The sequence below is a fragment of the Malus sylvestris genome, chromosome 13, assembly GCF_916048215.2.
Source record: "Malus sylvestris chromosome 13, drMalSylv7.2, whole genome shotgun sequence".
In the NCBI taxonomy this organism is placed as follows: Eukaryota; Viridiplantae; Streptophyta; class Magnoliopsida; order Rosales; family Rosaceae; genus Malus; species Malus sylvestris.
The window spans coordinates 37850559-37869870 of NC_062272.1; the positions used below are offsets into that span (position 1 = coordinate 37850559).

At 37.5% G+C, this 19312-nt stretch overlaps 1 long non-coding RNA gene across 1 annotated transcript in view; it reads left to right on the plus strand.

Annotated features, from left to right (window-relative positions):
* The first annotated feature begins 5668 nt into the window (after positions 1–5668).
* The window catches only part of LOC126596385 (uncharacterized), a 98095-nt gene continuing 84451 nt past the window's right edge, over positions 5669–19312 (plus strand). Inside the window, exon 1 of the long non-coding RNA XR_007613953.1 lies at positions 5669–6285. This is a non-coding gene — a long non-coding RNA (uncharacterized LOC126596385). The remainder of the gene's footprint in view (positions 6286–19312) is intronic.

Below are 19312 nucleotides of genomic sequence, written 5' to 3' on the forward strand. Positions count from 1 at the left end.
GTTGTATGACAACTTAACAAAATAAATTCAAGAAGCCCAAAACAGCCCAAAGGCTTGGGAAAACCGGCCATATAGAGAGGGGTAGTGAACTTGGCTTAATTGCAAGTTTGCCACTCCATTGTGAGGTGGTATAAAGGCAACTTTATAGCCATTTCATCCTTAGAGTTTCTTTTGGAGAAAATTGGAGAGAACATGTCTCTCCCTTTCTCTCTAGGAGGCCGGCCCCTTGGAGGAGATTAGCTAGCAATCTTTCCTCCTCCAAGGTCACTCACCTCTTCTTCATGTCCCTCCTTGGTGTGGAAAATTAAAGGTTCTCAACTTTGGGAACTTGGAGAATCCTTTCAACCATCCTCATCCAAGAAATCTGATCGGATCATATTTATATATATTTTTACTTCGAATTCACTCGTCTTTTCTTAGTTAGTTCCTTATATTTTTGAGCTATTTACGTTATTTTTGTGTTTATAGGATTTGTTATGCAAAGAAAATAAAAATAGCACAAATGAGTTTTAAATAATAAATTCGTCGAAAATTGCTTTAGTCGTTCTCATTCTGTCATGGATTATTGGTAGAATTATGTCACGGCATAAACAAAAGAAATGGGGAGAGTCGGTCAAAGAGGGAGCAAGAGAGCATCATGATTTATATTTTTTTTACCTCGTTGACTCCCATATTCTTCACTTCTGAAAACAACAGGAAGCTGCTTTGCAGCTGGAAAGGAAGGAATCCAAGACGCAAAGGCAGGGACCAGAAACGAAAAGAATAATAGAATAAAGGATAATTGGGGAAGGACGTGAGAAGAAAGGGAAGGCAGCGAGGCTGCCAGAAAAAAAGAAAGAAAAAAATATAAAAAAGAAAGAAAACAGAAATAAATTGTGGGAGACAGCTACGGATCCAAGGGAAGGCAGCGAGGCTGCCAGAAAAAAAGAAAGAAAAAAATATAAAAAGGAGAGGAAGGCAGGTACGGGACAGAAGGGGGGGGTCTGGGAGCGGGGTGGACAGAGGGGCTGCCCTTTGGGCAGCTCGCAGACACGGCAGGAGCGAGAAAGGCAGAGGCTGCCCTTTGGCAGCAGAAGAAACTTGAGAGACAGGAGAGTCCACAGAGACGGAAGAGGTGCTGCCATTTGGGCAGCTCGCAGAGAGCGCATGAGTCGCAGGAAAACGGGGGGAGCAAGTCAGGGGCTTGCGGAGTGTGAAAAGAGAAGGCAGCCTTGCTGCCAGAAAGAAAAAAAAAAAAGGAAATAAAAAAATAGAAGAGAGAGGAGAGACAGCGTGAGGGATGGTGAGTACGGGACTGCAAGGAAATGTGAGGTCAGATGGGGGCGTGAAGGAAAAGAGGGAGCTGCCCTTTTGGGCAGCGTGAAAGTGAAGCTGAGGGGAGGACAGAAAGGGCGGTCTTGGGGGGGAATTGGTGGAAGGCAGAGGGCTGCCCTTTGGGCAGCGTGAAGCTACGGAGAGAAGGGCAGCGTGAAGCTACGGAGAGAAGGGAAGCGTGAAGCTCGCAGAGGCAGGAGAGGAGATAGACACGGGGAGAAGGGAGACTGACGGGCACAGTGAGAAGAAAATTAGAGGCTTCACTCTCCTCTCTCTCGGTTAAATCTTTCTAAATCTCTATTTTATTTTTGTTTTAATAATGTGTAATTAATTTTATTTTGGCTAGAGGTTAATTCAAAGCCATGAAATATATTTGTAATATGAATTGATTACCTTCGGTTGTGATTTCATAAGTTGTGATTTCAATTTACTTATCCGTTCGTATAAAAACTGATTTGTGTATGTTGGTTGAGAGTGCACGCTTAATTTACATGCATGAATTTGATGCTAGAATATAAGTGAATTTCACCTAATCGTTATGAACTTATTTTCACAAGTAGTAAAGGTTGCTAGTCACAATCACGTTAAGTAAATTCTTGGCAAGAGTATCATGCTTTTCATAGTTACGAATGCCTCGTCAATGCTTATAGTTTTCACAAAGTTTAATGATCTTTGATTGTATCGCTATTGTGCTTTTCACGTAGGGGACTTTTGAAGAATGTTTTGAATTGTTGTATGCGTTTTTCCGTCCAATTCAATAACTTAAGGAAAACTTGAAGATTAAAAAAGTGCTGTTCACGGTTAATCTGGAGTATTGAGATTCACAATTTATTGAAAGAACAACTGAAAATCAATTTAGGTTGCATATGTGTCATGTGTGGAGAAGAACCCTCTAGCTAGTCCGTCATTTATCTTTTCATTTTAATTTCATGTTTTTGTAAATTCTGTAATTTATTTAAGTTTAATTTACTTTTCATCAAAATCAAACCCTCCCATTATTAAATTATATTATTTAGTTAGTTTTCATTGTTTTTAGTCTTTTAATTCAATTTCCGTCCATTTCAATTCCTAGTGTCTATTTTGATTGTTTTTATTATTTTGAGTCATTTTAAGTGTGTTTCGAATTATTAGAGTTTTTAGCCTAGTTTTGTGTCCTTGAGTCTTGTTTAATATTTTTAACTTTGTTTTTTATGTTTTTAAGAGGTTTTAGCAAGCCCTCCTAATCCCCGGCCTAGAACGATACCCTACTTATACTTATACTACAATTGACAAAAAGAGGGTTTAATTTGTGTGTCAAGTAATTTTTCGCATCAAATTTTGGCGCCGTTGCCGGGGATTAGCAACTTTGCTAATCCTTTTATTTTTGTTTTTGTTTATGTTTATATTGGTGTTTGTGTATTTTACTTTTGATATTTGATTTATTTTTTCTTTCTTTGATTTTAGGTTCAAATGGAGCCGAGGGAAATTTAAAGGAAAGATGCGTCCGGCTAAAGACGTTAAAACAAGCGCTTCTTGGGAGGCAACCCAAGCATTCAACGAAGGGAGACTTTGGAATCACTAACCCAATCAGCTTTGCATTCTTCCACCCTTATCTTTACTGCTTTCATTTTGTTTTGTTTAGTTAGTTGTGTTATTTGGTTGATTTCTGTGAGTTTGTGTTATTTAGTTTAAGTGTGGGGGAAGGTTAACCAAAGTCTCTTTACATTAATTTACATATATAAAAAAAAAAAAAAAAAAAAAAAAAAAGATAAAATTTAAAATTAAAAAAAAAAATAAAAATAAAAAATAAAAAAAAAAAAAAAAAAAAAAAAAAAAAAAAAAATTTACATAAAAAAAAAAAAAAAAAAAAATGCAAATATTTTACAATAATGTAAACTAATAGTATTCATTGGTCGGGTGGTGCTTCAGTAGTAGGCGGGGCTTCAGCAGTCGGCGGGGCCACAGAAGGAGGAGGCGGCAGAGGTTGATCAGTTGGAGCTTCACTACGCGGTGCCGCTCCAGAAGACGAAGGCAGATGTTGTTGGAACAAACCCACAAACCTCCGATGATCAAGTAAAATTTGACCATCGGTGTCCTGCATCTGGTCAATCTTTCTCTTCATGGTTGTGGCATAGTTGTGTGCAAGCTTGTGCAATTGTTTATTTTCATGCTTGAGTCCTTTAATCTCCTCTTTGAGACTCTGTATTTCAGCCACCAACGATTCAACATGACGGGTTCGGGCAAATAGGCGTTGGGCCATGTTGGACACGGAACCGGCACACTGCACGCTAAGAGCCAGAGACTCCTTAACCGCCAATTCATCAGACCGCCTAGCGAGCAGTCTGTTATCTCTAGGGGTGACAAGGTTCCGGGCCACCACCGCAGCAGTCATGTCATTTTTCATCATCGAATCCCCCACGGTAAGAGGACCGGTAGGGGATATGAAGGATGGCCGCCATATGTTGTCTGGTGAAGGCGGAGCTGCCTCTTCACCAATGTTCAAGTCAAAACGACGATCGGAAGGGCCAGACATTTTTCAGAGGTGGTGAAGAAAGAAGAGAGTCGGAATGATCAAGATTAAACAAGTGCAAGAAGGGAATGTTTACAGGAAGGTGCTCAAGTGTGTTGTGGAACAAAATTAACGCCTCTATAAAAAGAAGAAATCAAAGAGGCGCTCCTCAGAGAAGCGTCCTCTCGCAAATCGAAGAGTCGGGGCTCCTTTCTCAAAAGCCGGATTCTTTTCTCAAAAGAGGCGTTTCATTTCTTAAAGGCTGGGCTTACTCAGAAACCACGAGCCGAACCCCGGATTTCAAAAGATCAATTTGTCCAGACGTGTCGTCACTTGTCACACGCAAATTGCTTTGCGAAATTCTCGGGCAGTTTGTCGAAGCACCAATTCAGAAATCGAAGAGGGAAATTCAACAGTCAAAGACACGCTAGCTTTCTCAAAAGCTGGGCTTCAACCCACGGGCAAATCTTCTTTTCCAGATTTATCCGCACGTGTCACATGCTACCTCTACAATCGACGATGCTCAGAGCTCGAAACGCCGATTCCAGATATCAATGAGGAATCTGCTTTGCGGAAATTACGGGCAGCTTTGTCAGAAAGCGCGTAATTTGTACTATTCATCCATCTACCGGCTGCCGACACTAAGTGAGAGAATAGTTCCGGTTGTGAAGAAAAGTCCTATAAGTATTTACCTTCGCCTTCCACAGCAAAGGCACACCCTCTCAACACTTCTTCATCTCCGAAAATGCATTCCCAAAGAACCCTCTCGAGTCACTCTGTATTCCTCATTCCTTGGGATACTCCTGCGAACAACCCATTCAAAGCAAAAGTATTTCATATCATGAAGGTTGAAAGCAAGAGTATCTCATATCATGCTTTCTCCCTGTCCTTTCTCCAGCCAGCACTTGCTCTCGAGTACTCATCATCTTGTGTTTCCTCTTCGTCTCTTACGTATAAGGGAAGTGAAGATGATACCTCGAAGCATGTGGAGACAACGTGCTGATTCATCCTCAACTAAGGACAAGGAGAAAGAGAGCAAGAGGTGGGCACTTGGAAAGATTGAAGAAAGAAACAGACCAACACCTCTCCCTCGTGCCTGCCCGCCATGCAGAGGAAACAAGCAGAGAAGAATGCAGCTTGCACAATCATCCCAGCAGAAGGAGTCTGAGATGAAGAACAAGAGAAGCTGCCACATCTGCTTGGAGAACAAATAAGGAACTGCAACATTCCCAAAGAGCAAAGTCTCGCCGTACAATAGCATAAAATCATCACTTGCAAATAAAAAGCTAAGTGTCACCCTGTTCAAGAGGAAAGCTGTGGAAAGTCAACAAGCACGACCAATGATTACTTATTAGTTTTATTCATTATCTTTTATCGTAATTTTCAATTTTTCGTTTGCAATTTTTTTTTAATTAATTTTCTTGCGTACTTAACTGAATTATTTCTTTTCTTTGCAGGAACTTTTGGTTATTTCCACCCTTGAAGTTGATTGCAGAATTTTAGCTTGGGGGTCATCGCTTGATTTTACTGCAAATTAGGGAAGTTTTCAGTCCAATTGCGTTATTTTGTTTCTTATTATTTTTTTTTATTTTATTTTATTTTTTTATTTGCATTATAGTGTTTTCTGACATTGGGGACAATGTCAAGTTTAAGTGTGGGGGTAGAAATCTCCAGAATTTCATTTGTCTCTGTGTTGTTGTTTTTTGTGTTCTTAATTAGTTTTGTTTTCTTTTAAAAAAAAAAAATAATAAAAAAAAACTGTGTTGTTGTTTTTTTTGTGTTCTTAATTAGTTTTGTTTTCTTTTAAAAAAAAAAAAAATTTTAATTAAAAAAATTTCGGAAAATTTAAAAATCCAAAAAATTGTCTTGTTTCCCTTATTGTTTTGAATTAGATTTTTGTTAGTTTCCCGACCCAATGATATAATTGGATCAAATTTGAACCATGATCATCAAGAACTTAGTTAACATGTGTTTTGTGAAATTCCTAATTCTCTTGTTAGTTTTGTACATGTTTGATCATCTTTGAAAAACCAAATGCACATAGCCTTGTTAATGTGAAACTAAAGTATGACTTAAAGCTTCATATGTGAATTTAGTGACCATATACATCCGATGTGAGTTCTTTGAGCCTATTGAAAGTGTGTGCATTTTTCATACACTCCTATTCTTTCATGTGTGATGAACTTATGTGAGATACATCTCTAGAACTTGCGTAACGATCTTTCGAAATGTTTGTCATTGATTGCATGAACTTGGAAATGATAGAGGCATTAGGTTTACCACTATGGCCCAAATAACTATGTTTCCCAAAGAAAAATGATATCATTAGATTGCCAATTTGAGCCGTCTTTGTTGAGCCTTTTATTTCTTATCACCAGATATGTCTACCCTTATATCTGAAACATTTTTCCTTACCCTTTCCAAGCAAGCTAGTGAGCAATGTGAGATTGTCTTATGAGAAATGTTTGTGAAGTACTTTGAAGGTGTTTGGCAAAAGAATAAGTGTGGGGGTATTTCATGTTTGTATTTAAAAAAAAAAAAAAAAAAAAAAAAAGAGAAGAAAAGAAAAGAAAAAGAAAGATTATATACAAAGAAAATAAAAAGTTTTTAAAGTTTCAGTTTAAGGGTGTGATTGGAGGTATCAGAAGAATCGTTGGAGATCTTGAATTCTTATAAATCTAAACAAAAGAATTGCTTGCAATGTAGCTTGGAACTTGTGTTTTCCTATTCTTTCGTTTCAATAACCCTATCCCTAAGCCTCATTACATCCAATAAAAGTCCTCTTGATTTAAGTTTTGCAATTATGACTGTGGAGAAGTGATCTTTATGCAAGCTTATGGTAGAAATTTCACATTTGATTCTTTGAGCGAAACACATTTAAACTAAACACATGTGTGATTGAGTGTATATCCCGTGAGAATGTCGCTAGTTTGCATATGATGATTTTAAAAATAAAAACTTGAAATTGCATTAGCATGACTATCTCACACACTACACTTCAAGGATGATTTAAAGATTACTGCTAATATTTGAATTAGGAATTTGAACTTGGATTAACTTGTTTGGTGCTAGCTATGGTTCTTGATAATTTGTTTTCTTAAATGAAATTCTATGAGGGTCACATAGAGGGAAGCTAATGTTTTTTTTTCTTGTTACTTCTTGTTCTTGTTTTCTTTGTTTTGCTCGAGGACTAGCAAAAGTTAAGTGTGGGGGTATTTGATCGGATCATATTTATATATATTTTTACTTCGAATTCACTCGTCTTTTCTTAGTTAGTTCCTTATATTTTTGAGCTATTTACGTTATTTTTGTGTTTATAGGATTTGTTATGCAAAGAAAATAAAAATAGCACAAATGAGTTTTAAATAATAAATTCGTCGAAAATTGCTTTAGTCGTTCTCATTCTGTCATGGATTATTGGTAGAATTATGTCACGGCATAAACAAAAGAAATGGGGAGAGTCGGTCAAAGAGGGAGCAAGAGAGCATCATGATTTATATTTTTTTTACCTCGTTGACTCCCATATTCTTCACTTCTGAAAACAACAGGAAGCTGCTTTGCAGCTGGAAAGGAAGGAATCCAAGACGCAAAGGCAGGGACCAGAAACGAAAAGAATAATAGAATAAAGGATAATTGGGGAAGGACGTGAGAAGAAAGGGAAGGCAGCGAGGCTGCCAGAAAAAAAGAAAGAAAAAAATATAAAAAAGAAAGAAAACAGAAATAAATTGTGGGAGACAGCTACGGATCCAAGGGAAGGCAGCGAGGCTGCCAGAAAAAAAGAAAGAAAAAAATATAAAAAGGAGAGGAAGGCAGGTACGGGACAGAAGGGGGGGGTCTGGGAGCGGGGTGGACAGAGGGGCTGCCCTTTGGGCAGCTCGCAGACACGGCAGGAGCGAGAAAGGCAGAGGCTGCCCTTTGGCAGCAGAAGAAACTTGAGAGACAGGAGAGTCCACAGAGACGGAAGAGGTGCTGCCATTTGGGCAGCTCGCAGAGAGCGCATGAGTCGCAGGAAAACGGGGGGAGCAAGTCAGGGGCTTGCGGAGTGTGAAAAGAGAAGGCAGCCTTGCTGCCAGAAAGAAAAAAAAAAAAAGGAAATAAAAAAATAGAAGAGAGAGGAGAGACAGCGTGAGGGATGGTGAGTACGGGACTGCAAGGAAATGTGAGGTCAGATGGGGGCGTGAAGGAAAAGAGGGAGCTGCCCTTTTGGGCAGCGTGAAAGTGAAGCTGAGGGGAGGACAGAAAGGGCGGTCTTGGGGGGGAATTGGTGGAAGGCAGAGGGCTGCCCTTTGGGCAGCGTGAAGCTACGGAGAGAAGGGCAGCGTGAAGCTACGGAGAGAAGGGAAGCGTGAAGCTCGCAGAGGCAGGAGAGGAGATAGACACGGGGAGAAGGGAGACTGACGGGCACAGTGAGAAGAAAATTAGAGGCTTCACTCTCCTCTCTCTCGGTTAAATCTTTCTAAATCTCTATTTTATTTTTGTTTTAATAATGTGTAATTAATTTTATTTTGGCTAGAGGTTAATTCAAAGCCATGAAATATATTTGTAATATGAATTGATTACCTTCGGTTGTGATTTCATAAGTTGTGATTTCAATTTACTTATCCGTTCGTATAAAAACTGATTTGTGTATGTTGGTTGAGAGTGCACGCTTAATTTACATGCATGAATTTGATGCTAGAATATAAGTGAATTTCACCTAATCGTTATGAACTTATTTTCACAAGTAGTAAAGGTTGCTAGTCACAATCACGTTAAGTAAATTCTTGGCAAGAGTATCATGCTTTTCATAGTTACGAATGCCTCGTCAATGCTTATAGTTTTCACAAAGTTTAATGATCTTTGATTGTATCGCTATTGTGCTTTTCACGTAGGGGACTTTTGAAGAATGTTTTGAATTGTTGTATGCGTTTTTCCGTCCAATTCAATAACTTAAGGAAAACTTGAAGATTAAAAAAGTGCTGTTCACGGTTAATCTGGAGTATTGAGATTCACAATTTATTGAAAGAACAACTGAAAATCAATTTAGGTTGCATATGTGTCATGTGTGGAGAAGAACCCTCTAGCTAGTCCGTCATTTATCTTTTCATTTTAATTTCATGTTTTTGTAAATTCTGTAATTTATTTAAGTTTAATTTACTTTTCATCAAAATCAAACCCTCCCATTATTAAATTATATTATTTAGTTAGTTTTCATTGTTTTTAGTCTTTTAATTCAATTTCCGTCCATTTCAATTCCTAGTGTCTATTTTGATTGTTTTTATTATTTTGAGTCATTTTAAGTGTGTTTCGAATTATTAGAGTTTTTAGCCTAGTTTTGTGTCCTTGAGTCTTGTTTAATATTTTTAACTTTGTTTTTTATGTTTTTAAGAGGTTTTAGCAAGCCCTCCTAATCCCCGGCCTAGAACGATACCCTACTTATACTTATACTACAATTGACAAAAAGAGGGTTTAATTTGTGTGTCAAGTAATTTTTCGCATCAAAATCCATGGATCTAAGAAGCAAGAACTGAAGGCCCTCTCCTTGGGTGATTAGCCTTTGCTTATGCAAAGAGGAATCAACAAAGGTATAAGATTTCTCAACTCACTTTGTTCTTGAGTTGAGTCTTGGTTCACCTTTCTACTAGGCTTTGAATTTCATGGGTAATGTTTTGTTTTGAGTGCATACAAGCATGATTCCGCCTTTAATTGTTAATTGCATGCCATAGATGTTGCTCAAATGAACATGTTTTTCACAAAATTTCCTTCACTTAACTATAAAGGCAGGTGAATGCACAACAAGGGATCTGTAACCTTCAAACCGTTGAGGGAGAATACTCTATGATATGATTAAGAATCTCTTACTAGAGTATGAATTAGATTTAGGAAGTCGTTCCATATCACATTCATGGTAATCATATAAGTAAGAGAATCACAGTGGATAGTAGACATGAATAAACTATCAAACCAAACAATGTGATCAAAAGTATTGTATTTGACAAAGACCGTATTGCATTGTAATCTCAAACTGAATAGGTTCCTCCAACATCTTCTTGAAGGAAAAATTTTGTCCTAGCTAAGAACAAGTATGAACATTTGAATACATATGCATACTATTAACTCATTAATATAGGCATGCATCCAAAAACAATTCAATAAAACCCATGACTTTCAAAGCCTAGTATATGGTGAACCAAAATGAACTCTTTAACAACATTAAAGAGAAAGAAGAATTTAGTGATTCTTTACCCTTGAAGCTCATCCTTGTTTACACAAGGGATTCACCCAAGTGGAGGGCCTTCAAGTCACCTCCAAGCTCCTTGAATCCTTCTTGTGTTTTCTTCCCTTTAGTGCTCCTTTGATGATTTGAGGAAAAAGGATTTGTTCTCCAAAACACCAAAAGCTTGATGTCTCTAAGTCTCTTCACCAAGGTTGTATCTTGTGAAGATGATATGGATGATTAAAAGAAGAAGAGATTGCTAGATATTTCTTCCTTTAATGGCCGGCCTCTTAGAAGAAATAGAGAGAAAATGTCTCATCAAATTTCAACTTACCAAACCCTAAAGCTATAAAGTTGAATTTATACTTCATTTCTTTGGTGAGTGGCAAACTTGCAATTAAGCAAACTTTGCCCATCCAACCCTAATGGCCGGCCTCCTTGGTGTTATTGGGCTATTTGCCCATTTTGTTTTAGTTGTCATACAACTTAAACATAATGGGCCTTTTGGACCAAAACGCTTTTGGGCCCCGAAACCCAAAACCAACATATAAGCCCAATACGAACCTTTCGTATAATTAATTAACTAATTAATTAATCTTGACCATTCTTCAATTAAACCATTTAATTGCTTATCCATTTCATTTGATTTCTTCACATACATCCTTACTCGGTGTACGATCCATTAGGTTCTAATTAGCGAGGCAGTGGGCGATGTTACTTTTAACTATCGATTATGAATTGAAACCACATTTCAATTCTCCCTTTCATTGATTAGTGTTTGCTAACCATTAGGGCTTCCACAAACCATGGTTGACGCCTAGCAGCATGTCATGGTTACCCAAGCTAAGTAGAATTGGTTGGAGAACCTATCCAGTTACAACTACAATGCAATACGGTCATTCTCTAATACAATACTCTTAATCACATTGTTTAAGTGATAGTTTGTTTCATGTCTACTATCCAATGTGATTCTTTCTTATATGATTCCCTTGAATATGATTTGGAACAACCTTCCTTTAGTCATATTCATTTGCTTTGGCCAAAGACTTTAGAATCATATCTTAGAGTATTCTCCCTCCACCATGGAAGGTTAGAGATCCCTTGTTGTACATTCATATGCCTACATGACTAGATAGCTTGACCCCAACAATGCCGTGGACACTCCGAGGGAATGTCGTTGACAGGATCAAAGATCAAGGACCTAACCATTAGACATCTATGATGCCTCAGGTCAAAGGACTACTTTGCATATTGCAACCTTAGAGTTCTTACATGACATGTATGTTCAAACTCTGATTTGATCGTAGTTCAGTGTACTCGATTACTATTTCGAGCACCTATGTGTCTGTCTTAGTGTCCAACACCAAATCACTTGAGACTAGTCATACTCACACTTGAGTCAACATAACACATACTAACCTTAGCGGATTGTCAATGCCCAATTGGCAATCCTATGGCTAGGAACGTTTTAGGAATGAACATAAGAGAAAGGTCTCGATAATCTAACTCACTTAGATCACTTATCTCTTAGAACAAATACATTCCTTGGATTCACTTATTGCTTAAACACATGATACAATAAACAGTGATTAACAATAAGATTTGCCCTCCATTAAACATATAAAAGTTTAATATAATAAGTATTCCAAAAAGCTATTACATCAAATGAGTGGCTTTGTGGGCATACTTCCAACACTTCTGATTAGCTTAAGTAGCCATGACACAGTGCTAGGTGTCACTCATGGCTTGTGGAAGCCCTTAACAGTGTATAATCACTAAAAGGAGAATTGAAAGTAAGTTTCAATTCATAATCGATTGGTAAGAGTTCTAATCGCCCACTGTCTCGCTAAAAGGAACCTAATGGATCGCACACCGTATAAGGTAATGATTGAAGAAAATAATGAAGATAAGTAAGGACAATTAAATAGTTTAATTGTATATGGCAAAGATTAATTAAAAGTTAATTAATCAAGAACGAAAGGTTCGTTTTATGCCTTAAGTTAGCTTCGGGTTTCGAGACTCAAAAGGGTTTTGGTCCACAAGGCACATAAGGTTAAGTTATGTGATAACTAAAATAAAATGGGCAATTAACCCACTAACAATAGGGAGGCCGGCCATGCTTAAAGAATGCGTGGTTTTGGACTTACTACAAGTTTTCCACTCCAATGAAGGTAGGTGTAAAAGTAACTTTATAGCCTTTTCTTCATCAGGATTTTTCTTTGAGGAAAGATTAGAGAACACAAGCTCTCTCTTTCTCTCTAGAGAGTGAAGGATGATTTTGTGAAAACATGTTCATTTGAATAACATCTATAGCATGCATTTAACAATTAAAAGGCGGAATCATGCTTGCATGCATTCAAAAACAAAACATTACCCATGAAATTCAAAGCCTAGTAGATTGGTGAACCAAGACTCAACTCAAATCAAAGTGAGTTGAGAAATATATACCTTTGTAGATTCCTCTTTGCATAAGCAAAGGCTAATCACCCAAAGAGAGGGCCTTCATTCCTTGCATCTAAAATCTATGGATTTGGATGGAAGAATAGGTTTCTCCAAGTTCCCAAAATTGAGAACCTCTAAGTATCTTCACCAAGGTTAGATTGGAGAAGAAATGAGTGACTTTGGAGTGGTAGGATTGCTAGATACACCCTCCAAGGGGGCCGGCCTCCTAGAGAGAAAAGAGAGCTTTGTGTTCTCTCCAATTTCCTAAAACAAACACTTAATGAATTTAGGCTATAAAGTCCTTTATATAGTCCCTTCAAATAAGTGACCTAAAGAACCAAAAAGCCATTCTTCTAACATGGCCGGCCACTTTAAGGGATTTGGGCTTTTGGGCCCTTGTGAATCTTTATTCATTAAGTTGTCATACAACTTAAGTCCATGGGCTTTGACGTTCGAAGCCCATTGGGCCTTAAGGTCCAAAACTATCCCGAGGTCTTTAACGAACTTATTCGTTTGATTAATTAACATATTAATTAATCCTTGCCATAAATAATTAAACCATTTAATTATTCTTACTCATCTCCGTTGTTTCTTCAATCTCTACCTTACACGGTGTACGATCCATTAGTTTCCTTTTAGCGAGGCAGTGGGCGATTAAAACTCTTTCAAATCGATTGTGAATTGAAACTTACTTTCAATTCTCCCTTTAGTGTTTATACACATTTAGGGCTTCCACAAACCAAGAATCATACCTAGCAGCATATCATGGTTACCCAAGCTAATCAGAAGAGGTAGAGAACCTATTCAGTTTAGGATTACAAATGCAATACGATCTTTCTCTAATACAATACTCTTGACCACATTGTTTGGTTTGATAGTTTATTCATGTCTACTATCCAATGTAATTCGTGTGCTTATATGATTACCTTGAATGTGATTTGGAACGACTTTCCTAAATCTCATTAATACTCTGGCCAGAGATTCTTAATCATATCATAGAGTATTCTCCCTCAAACGGTTTGAAGGTTAGAGATCCCTTGTTGCGCATTCACTTGCCTCCATAGCTAAGTGGCTTAACCCCAACTATGCCGTGGACACCCTCCTGATGGAGTGACTTTGACATAATCAAAGATCAAGGACTTAACCATAAGACAACTATGATGCCTCAGGTCAAAGGACTACTTTGCATTATCCCAACCATGAGTTCTCATGTGACATGAATATGAGAACTCTTCGTTGATCGTGTTCAGTGAACTCATTCTCTATTGAGCACCTACGTACTTGTCTTGATGTCACACACACCAATGACTCGAGACTAGTCACTCTCCCTGAGAGAAGACACAGCACGTATTGATCTTAACAGACTGTCAATGCCCAATTGGCAATCCTATGATCAGGAACGTTTAGGATGTGTCTACGAAAGAATGGTCTCATGAATCTAACTTCTTTAGATTGCATTCTCCCAATCACATATTCCTTGTACTTATCGTTTAAGCATATAACATTTATATGAGACGGCTCAAACAATAATCTTTGCCCTTGATATTAAACTAGATTAGTTTAACATGTGAAATGTCTGTAAAGTATCATCATATGATTGGTTTTAGGGCACATTTCCAACAGAGAGGCCAGCCACCATGGGAGAACATTGCTAGCATTTTGTTCTTCCATGGTTACTCATCTTCTTCTTCAACCATCCTTGGTGTTGAAACTTAGAGGTCTCCAACTTGGGGACTTTTGGAGAACCCATTCCTCCATCCATATCAAAGAAGTCATGGAGCCAAGAAACAAAGTTCCACCATCCACATAGCAAGGAGACAAAGGAAAGAAGGCACTCACATGGGTGAATATACTTTGCTAAGCAAAGAGGTGCTTCGAAGGTATAAAAGTTTCTCAACACATTTCTTTAAGATTTGAGTTGAGAACTGGTTCACCCCAACTACTAGGCTTTTAATTTCATGGTTTAAGTTTTGTTTTAAAGTGCATAGAAACATGCTTCCACCATTTAATTGTTAAATGCATGTATTATGTTGCTTAATGAACTTAGTTTTTCACAAATCTTCCTTCAGTTGCAACTTCTTCGAACCATACTGAAATTCTAGTCCTACATAAAGCTGTGCATGAATGCTTTTGGTTGAGAGTGGTAATGGAACATCTTCAAAGCACCTGTGAACTTTCTTTCGTTGTTGGTGTTCCTACAACGACCTATAAAGGTAACACAACATGTATCAAACATCTTAAGAAGGGATACATCAAAGGAGACAACACCAAGCATGTTGCGCCGAAGTTCTGCTTCTCTCATCAGCAACAACAACATCAGAAGATTGAAGTCAAGCAAATCCGTTCCCAGGACAACCTGGCTGACCTCTTCACCAAATCACCAAATCACTGTCGAAGACTATTTTCTAGAAGCTTGTTCAAGGAATTGGTATGCAATGACGTTTTGTTATACATAAAAGCACTGCATAAGGAGAAATACACACAAGACTCCCTAAGCATTCTACCATCTCCACTTTCTCTCTTTGCGACAGCTAGGCCACAACAAAATTAACCTCTTTTTAACATAAGACTAACTGAAATATATATCTGGACCGTAATTGCTAATGGAGTTCAACACAAAAGTTTATTTAATAACTTTTATACCACAAGGGTTAGATTAAACGTATAGTACCACCACAGGAATCACCAAAAAATTTGGCCTTTTAATCTATGCACCAATTGAAAAGTCAACCAAAATAATTCTATAGAAGTTTTTATATTGGGTGGTGCTATCTACACACTTTTTTTTTACTTCTCACGCACTTCTATTAATTTATGTCATTTGATCCTTATGGGCCCATGATTTTCTATGAACGGAGTAAGGTGGATCGAATTACACATATTTCAGAAGTCTGGTCAATGACTCAACATCCTACGCAACAAAGCTGAATAAATGGGTCACCATCCTGTTCCAGAATCAATGGAAGGCTTCGTTGAGATTGACCATGCTTGGTCCACAAGATACGGAAACCTAATCAACACGGAATCAGCAGGTTTCCTATAATCTTGGAGTCCTTACAATCTAAGGATTGACATGCGCCGCAAGTAATTACATTTGTAAGAGGATGCAATATCATCTTCCTAGATATCATCGGGTAACACAATTAATGCATATTTATTCTCTTGCTCATTGCTTGAGTCTTATATTGCTTACTAACTTGATCGTGGAGAGCTTTTGACCAGCACACACCCCCCTTTTCTCTAGTCTTTGGCATGGTTGTGTACTCTTTACAAGTTACATGGATTTGTGCATCTTCACCTCCAACTCCTACAGCAGTGCGCGAATTTGGTTCCAACAATCACTTTTAATTTATTCAATTTAATGGCCGAAAAATTAAGAAGTATATGTGGAAAGTAAAAGAGAGTATGGATAGTATTGCCCTTTATATTTACACATAACCATTCATCTAATAAGTTCACACTAATTTTTATTTGTACCCAACAAAAACATTTTAAATTTGAACCTTTTTGAAAAACACTAAACGTGAAATTTTGTTACCAAATTACCCTTAAACCCCAATACCCACCCTTTCGAGGGCATGTTTACTAATCCGTAATCAGATTGAGAAGAATTAAATTGAGGATGAATTGGATTGAGGAGGGATTGAAATGAGGTGAAATCAGAATCAGATTCATGTTAAAGTTGTTTACTAAAATTGTTTGGAATCGAAGTAGGGATGATGTTGAGTCCATATAAGTTGTTTACTAATTCACTTCAATCATAATTAAAACTAGGTTTATTACTTAATTGCCCTTACATAAATAAATTATTTTCATACTAATTAATTAAATTTATATAATAAAAATATATAAATAGGTTTTATTTATTTATTAAAAGATGATAATTTCCATCCATCTCTCACATCTCCATCTTTCCCACGCCTCCTTTTCATCCTAAATGTCCAGTTGCATTGCCTTCCACCCACTCCTACCTTTCATTGCCCTGTCTCTATCTTCCACCCTTTTCGCCTGCATAGCCATCGCCCCATAGCTAGGCCATTCATGGTCAAGCGCAGAGCAGTCTTGTTGCCGTCTCGATCTTGATCCTCGATTAAGAGTGCAACGATCGAATTTAGGTAAGAGCCCAGCAATTCGGTGAAATGAATAGAGATTAGGCTAGGTATGTGATGCGGCCCTTCACGGCGGAGGGTGTGGTGTAAATAGAGATGGAGAATGAGCAATGCTGGTTAAGTGTCAAATGAAGGGCAATGTTGGGATAATCAGAAACAAGTGAGGGCATAATTGGTAGAAAAAATCCATTCCGGATTCCTCAGGTGTCCAGGAATTGAAATACCTCCCTCATGTATGGAGTCCAATTCATCCAAAATAAGGAGAGGGATTCCCTAATTGGTGTGGACCCCACATGTATTTTGATTCCTCAAGATTACGTAAATAAAGGTGTATCCTGTAATCGGAATCTAATTCCGTAAATGAATTCATGTTACCGGTATGTAAACGTGCCCTGAGAGTTTTCCAATTAGATTCATCGCTTTGGTTGGTTCTTTTGGAGGCGTTGCATTGATGGAGCTAAGGATTGCAACTTCAGCAGATATGTTAAATTCGCCGATTTGTTTTCGCTTTTCGCCCTCAGACGGTAATACAAATTCAACTATTTTATTCCACATACGTAATTTAACCTATTGTGGCCTTGACATTTAACCATATATAAGATCCTTGTCACTACCATTCCACATAAACAATCAATCATCTCCCTCTTTCTTATGTCTCCAAATTATTAACAATCATCTCCGTCTCCTCTTTCTTTAACCATATATATAATTCAGATCTTACTGTTCAGAACTTAAGTTCCAGGCAATTTGGACCATTCAAACTCTTTGTGATGGCCCACTTCACACAAACCAAGGGCTTCGATTTTCTGATTCTTTGGTTCCAAACACTAGGGTCTGAAGAGGATCCAAATTCATTATGTGTCTGTGTGTAAGGTCCTACAACATGTGCAACACTACAAAAGTCATCTTCAAACAAAAGGTCAGTTGAATATCAGAATGCGCAACGAACGAGACTAACAAAATAATAGGAATATTATTAAACAAACAAGAATGCCGGAACGGCTACAAAACTCCAAGAGGCTACATTGTGAATGACTTGTTCTCAAATGAATAACAATCACGCTATTTATAATAAACTAACTCTAATCCTAAAAGGTAAGAAATCAAAACCCTAATTCTAACGGGCTAAGCCTAGAAAAAGAAATATTCAAATAAGTAAATGACATGAGTTTGCAAACAAGTAAATGCGGTATATGACATGAGTTTGCAAACAAGTAAATGCGGACTGGCAGGCATGCAAACTTAACTTGATTCGATTCTTGATTCTTGACTCTGGATTCTTTCTGGCATACTAATTCTGGTTCAAACTGATTCTGATAAGTGTTGAAAGTATGCAAAGAACCCGTCACTAAACGGACGAGATTTCTATATCTCAATTGAAGCAACGAATGAACAAACATAAACACTATCACTCACGTGGTCATAATTCCAAGCACTCGAATGACGGTCACAAAACAATCTCAAACAAGCCAACAACTCGTGTGGCCTAAACACAAACTTAATCATGTTTTTTTCCTTTGGCCGTGTGGGCCTAAAACAAACAGCCAAATTTTCTTTTTCCTTTTTTCTTTTTTTTTTCTTTCTTTTCTCCTGCCTTTCAACTTCTTGTTTTTTTTTTCTTTCTTTCTTTCTAGGCAGAGATTCCAACGGATTCAACATATGGCAAGGTGCAACAATCGATGGAGGATGGTGGTGTTGCGTATCAGGTTTGATGTGGGCGAGAGCAGCAGGCAGTGGGGCAGATTCTGGTGGGGAAGCAGCAGGCCATCAACACAATTGAAAAAATTAACACACTTTTTTTCCCTGCAAACTGTCAACAACAACTAGACAATCTGAACATGAACGACAACAGACACAACCAAACGGATACCAACCTAAAACATATTAAATCCCAAAGGATGAAACTTGCTCTGATACCAAGTTGAATATCAGAGTGCGCAACGAACGAGACTAACAAAATAATAGGAATATTATTAAACAAATAAGAATGTCGGAACGGTTACAAAACTCCAAGAGGCTACATTGTGAATGACTTGTTCTCAAATGAATAAGAAGCACGCTATTTATAATAAACTAACTCTAATCCTAAAAGGTAAGAAATCAAAATTCAAATGCTAACGGGCTAAGCCCAAAAAATCAAATATTCAAATAAACTAAAATCCTAATATTTTTCAACAACATCCACCCTTACAACCAACCTAACATGTTTCCTTCTAACATGCTGTCTTCCCATGTGGAATTCTCTCTCTCTCTTCCAGCTTTACATCCAATCATATCAACTTAAATCTTTGTTTCTTTTTATTTATTTATTTTTTTATGATTAAATCTTGCACAGCATAATAACCAGAATCCTAAGCAGCCATGTTGTTATACAGCTTGGGGCATCATCTAAGCAGACACGTCAAAGATAATGAATGAATGAATAGTCAAAAGAAGAAAGAAAAATGGAAAAAGGAATATCATTAAACAATTCACTAATGAGTGTTATAAAAATATCATACAACAAAATTTCTTTCATTTCTTTCATTTTTTTCATTTTTTTCTTTCTCATGATCAGTAGCATCTCAATCAATATGCTAGCAATCCAAGAATCAATAACAGAAAGTTTTTAGAGGTTCTTGAGGTCTACTGACAAAGATCGTGGAAAGAACGAAAAAAAAAAAACCAATAAATACAATAAACTTGTGATACCTGCTGCTTTACTCGATCATATCTTCCTCATCCCAACCCTTTCGGGTTTCTTTTTCTAGGTTCCACAATGTT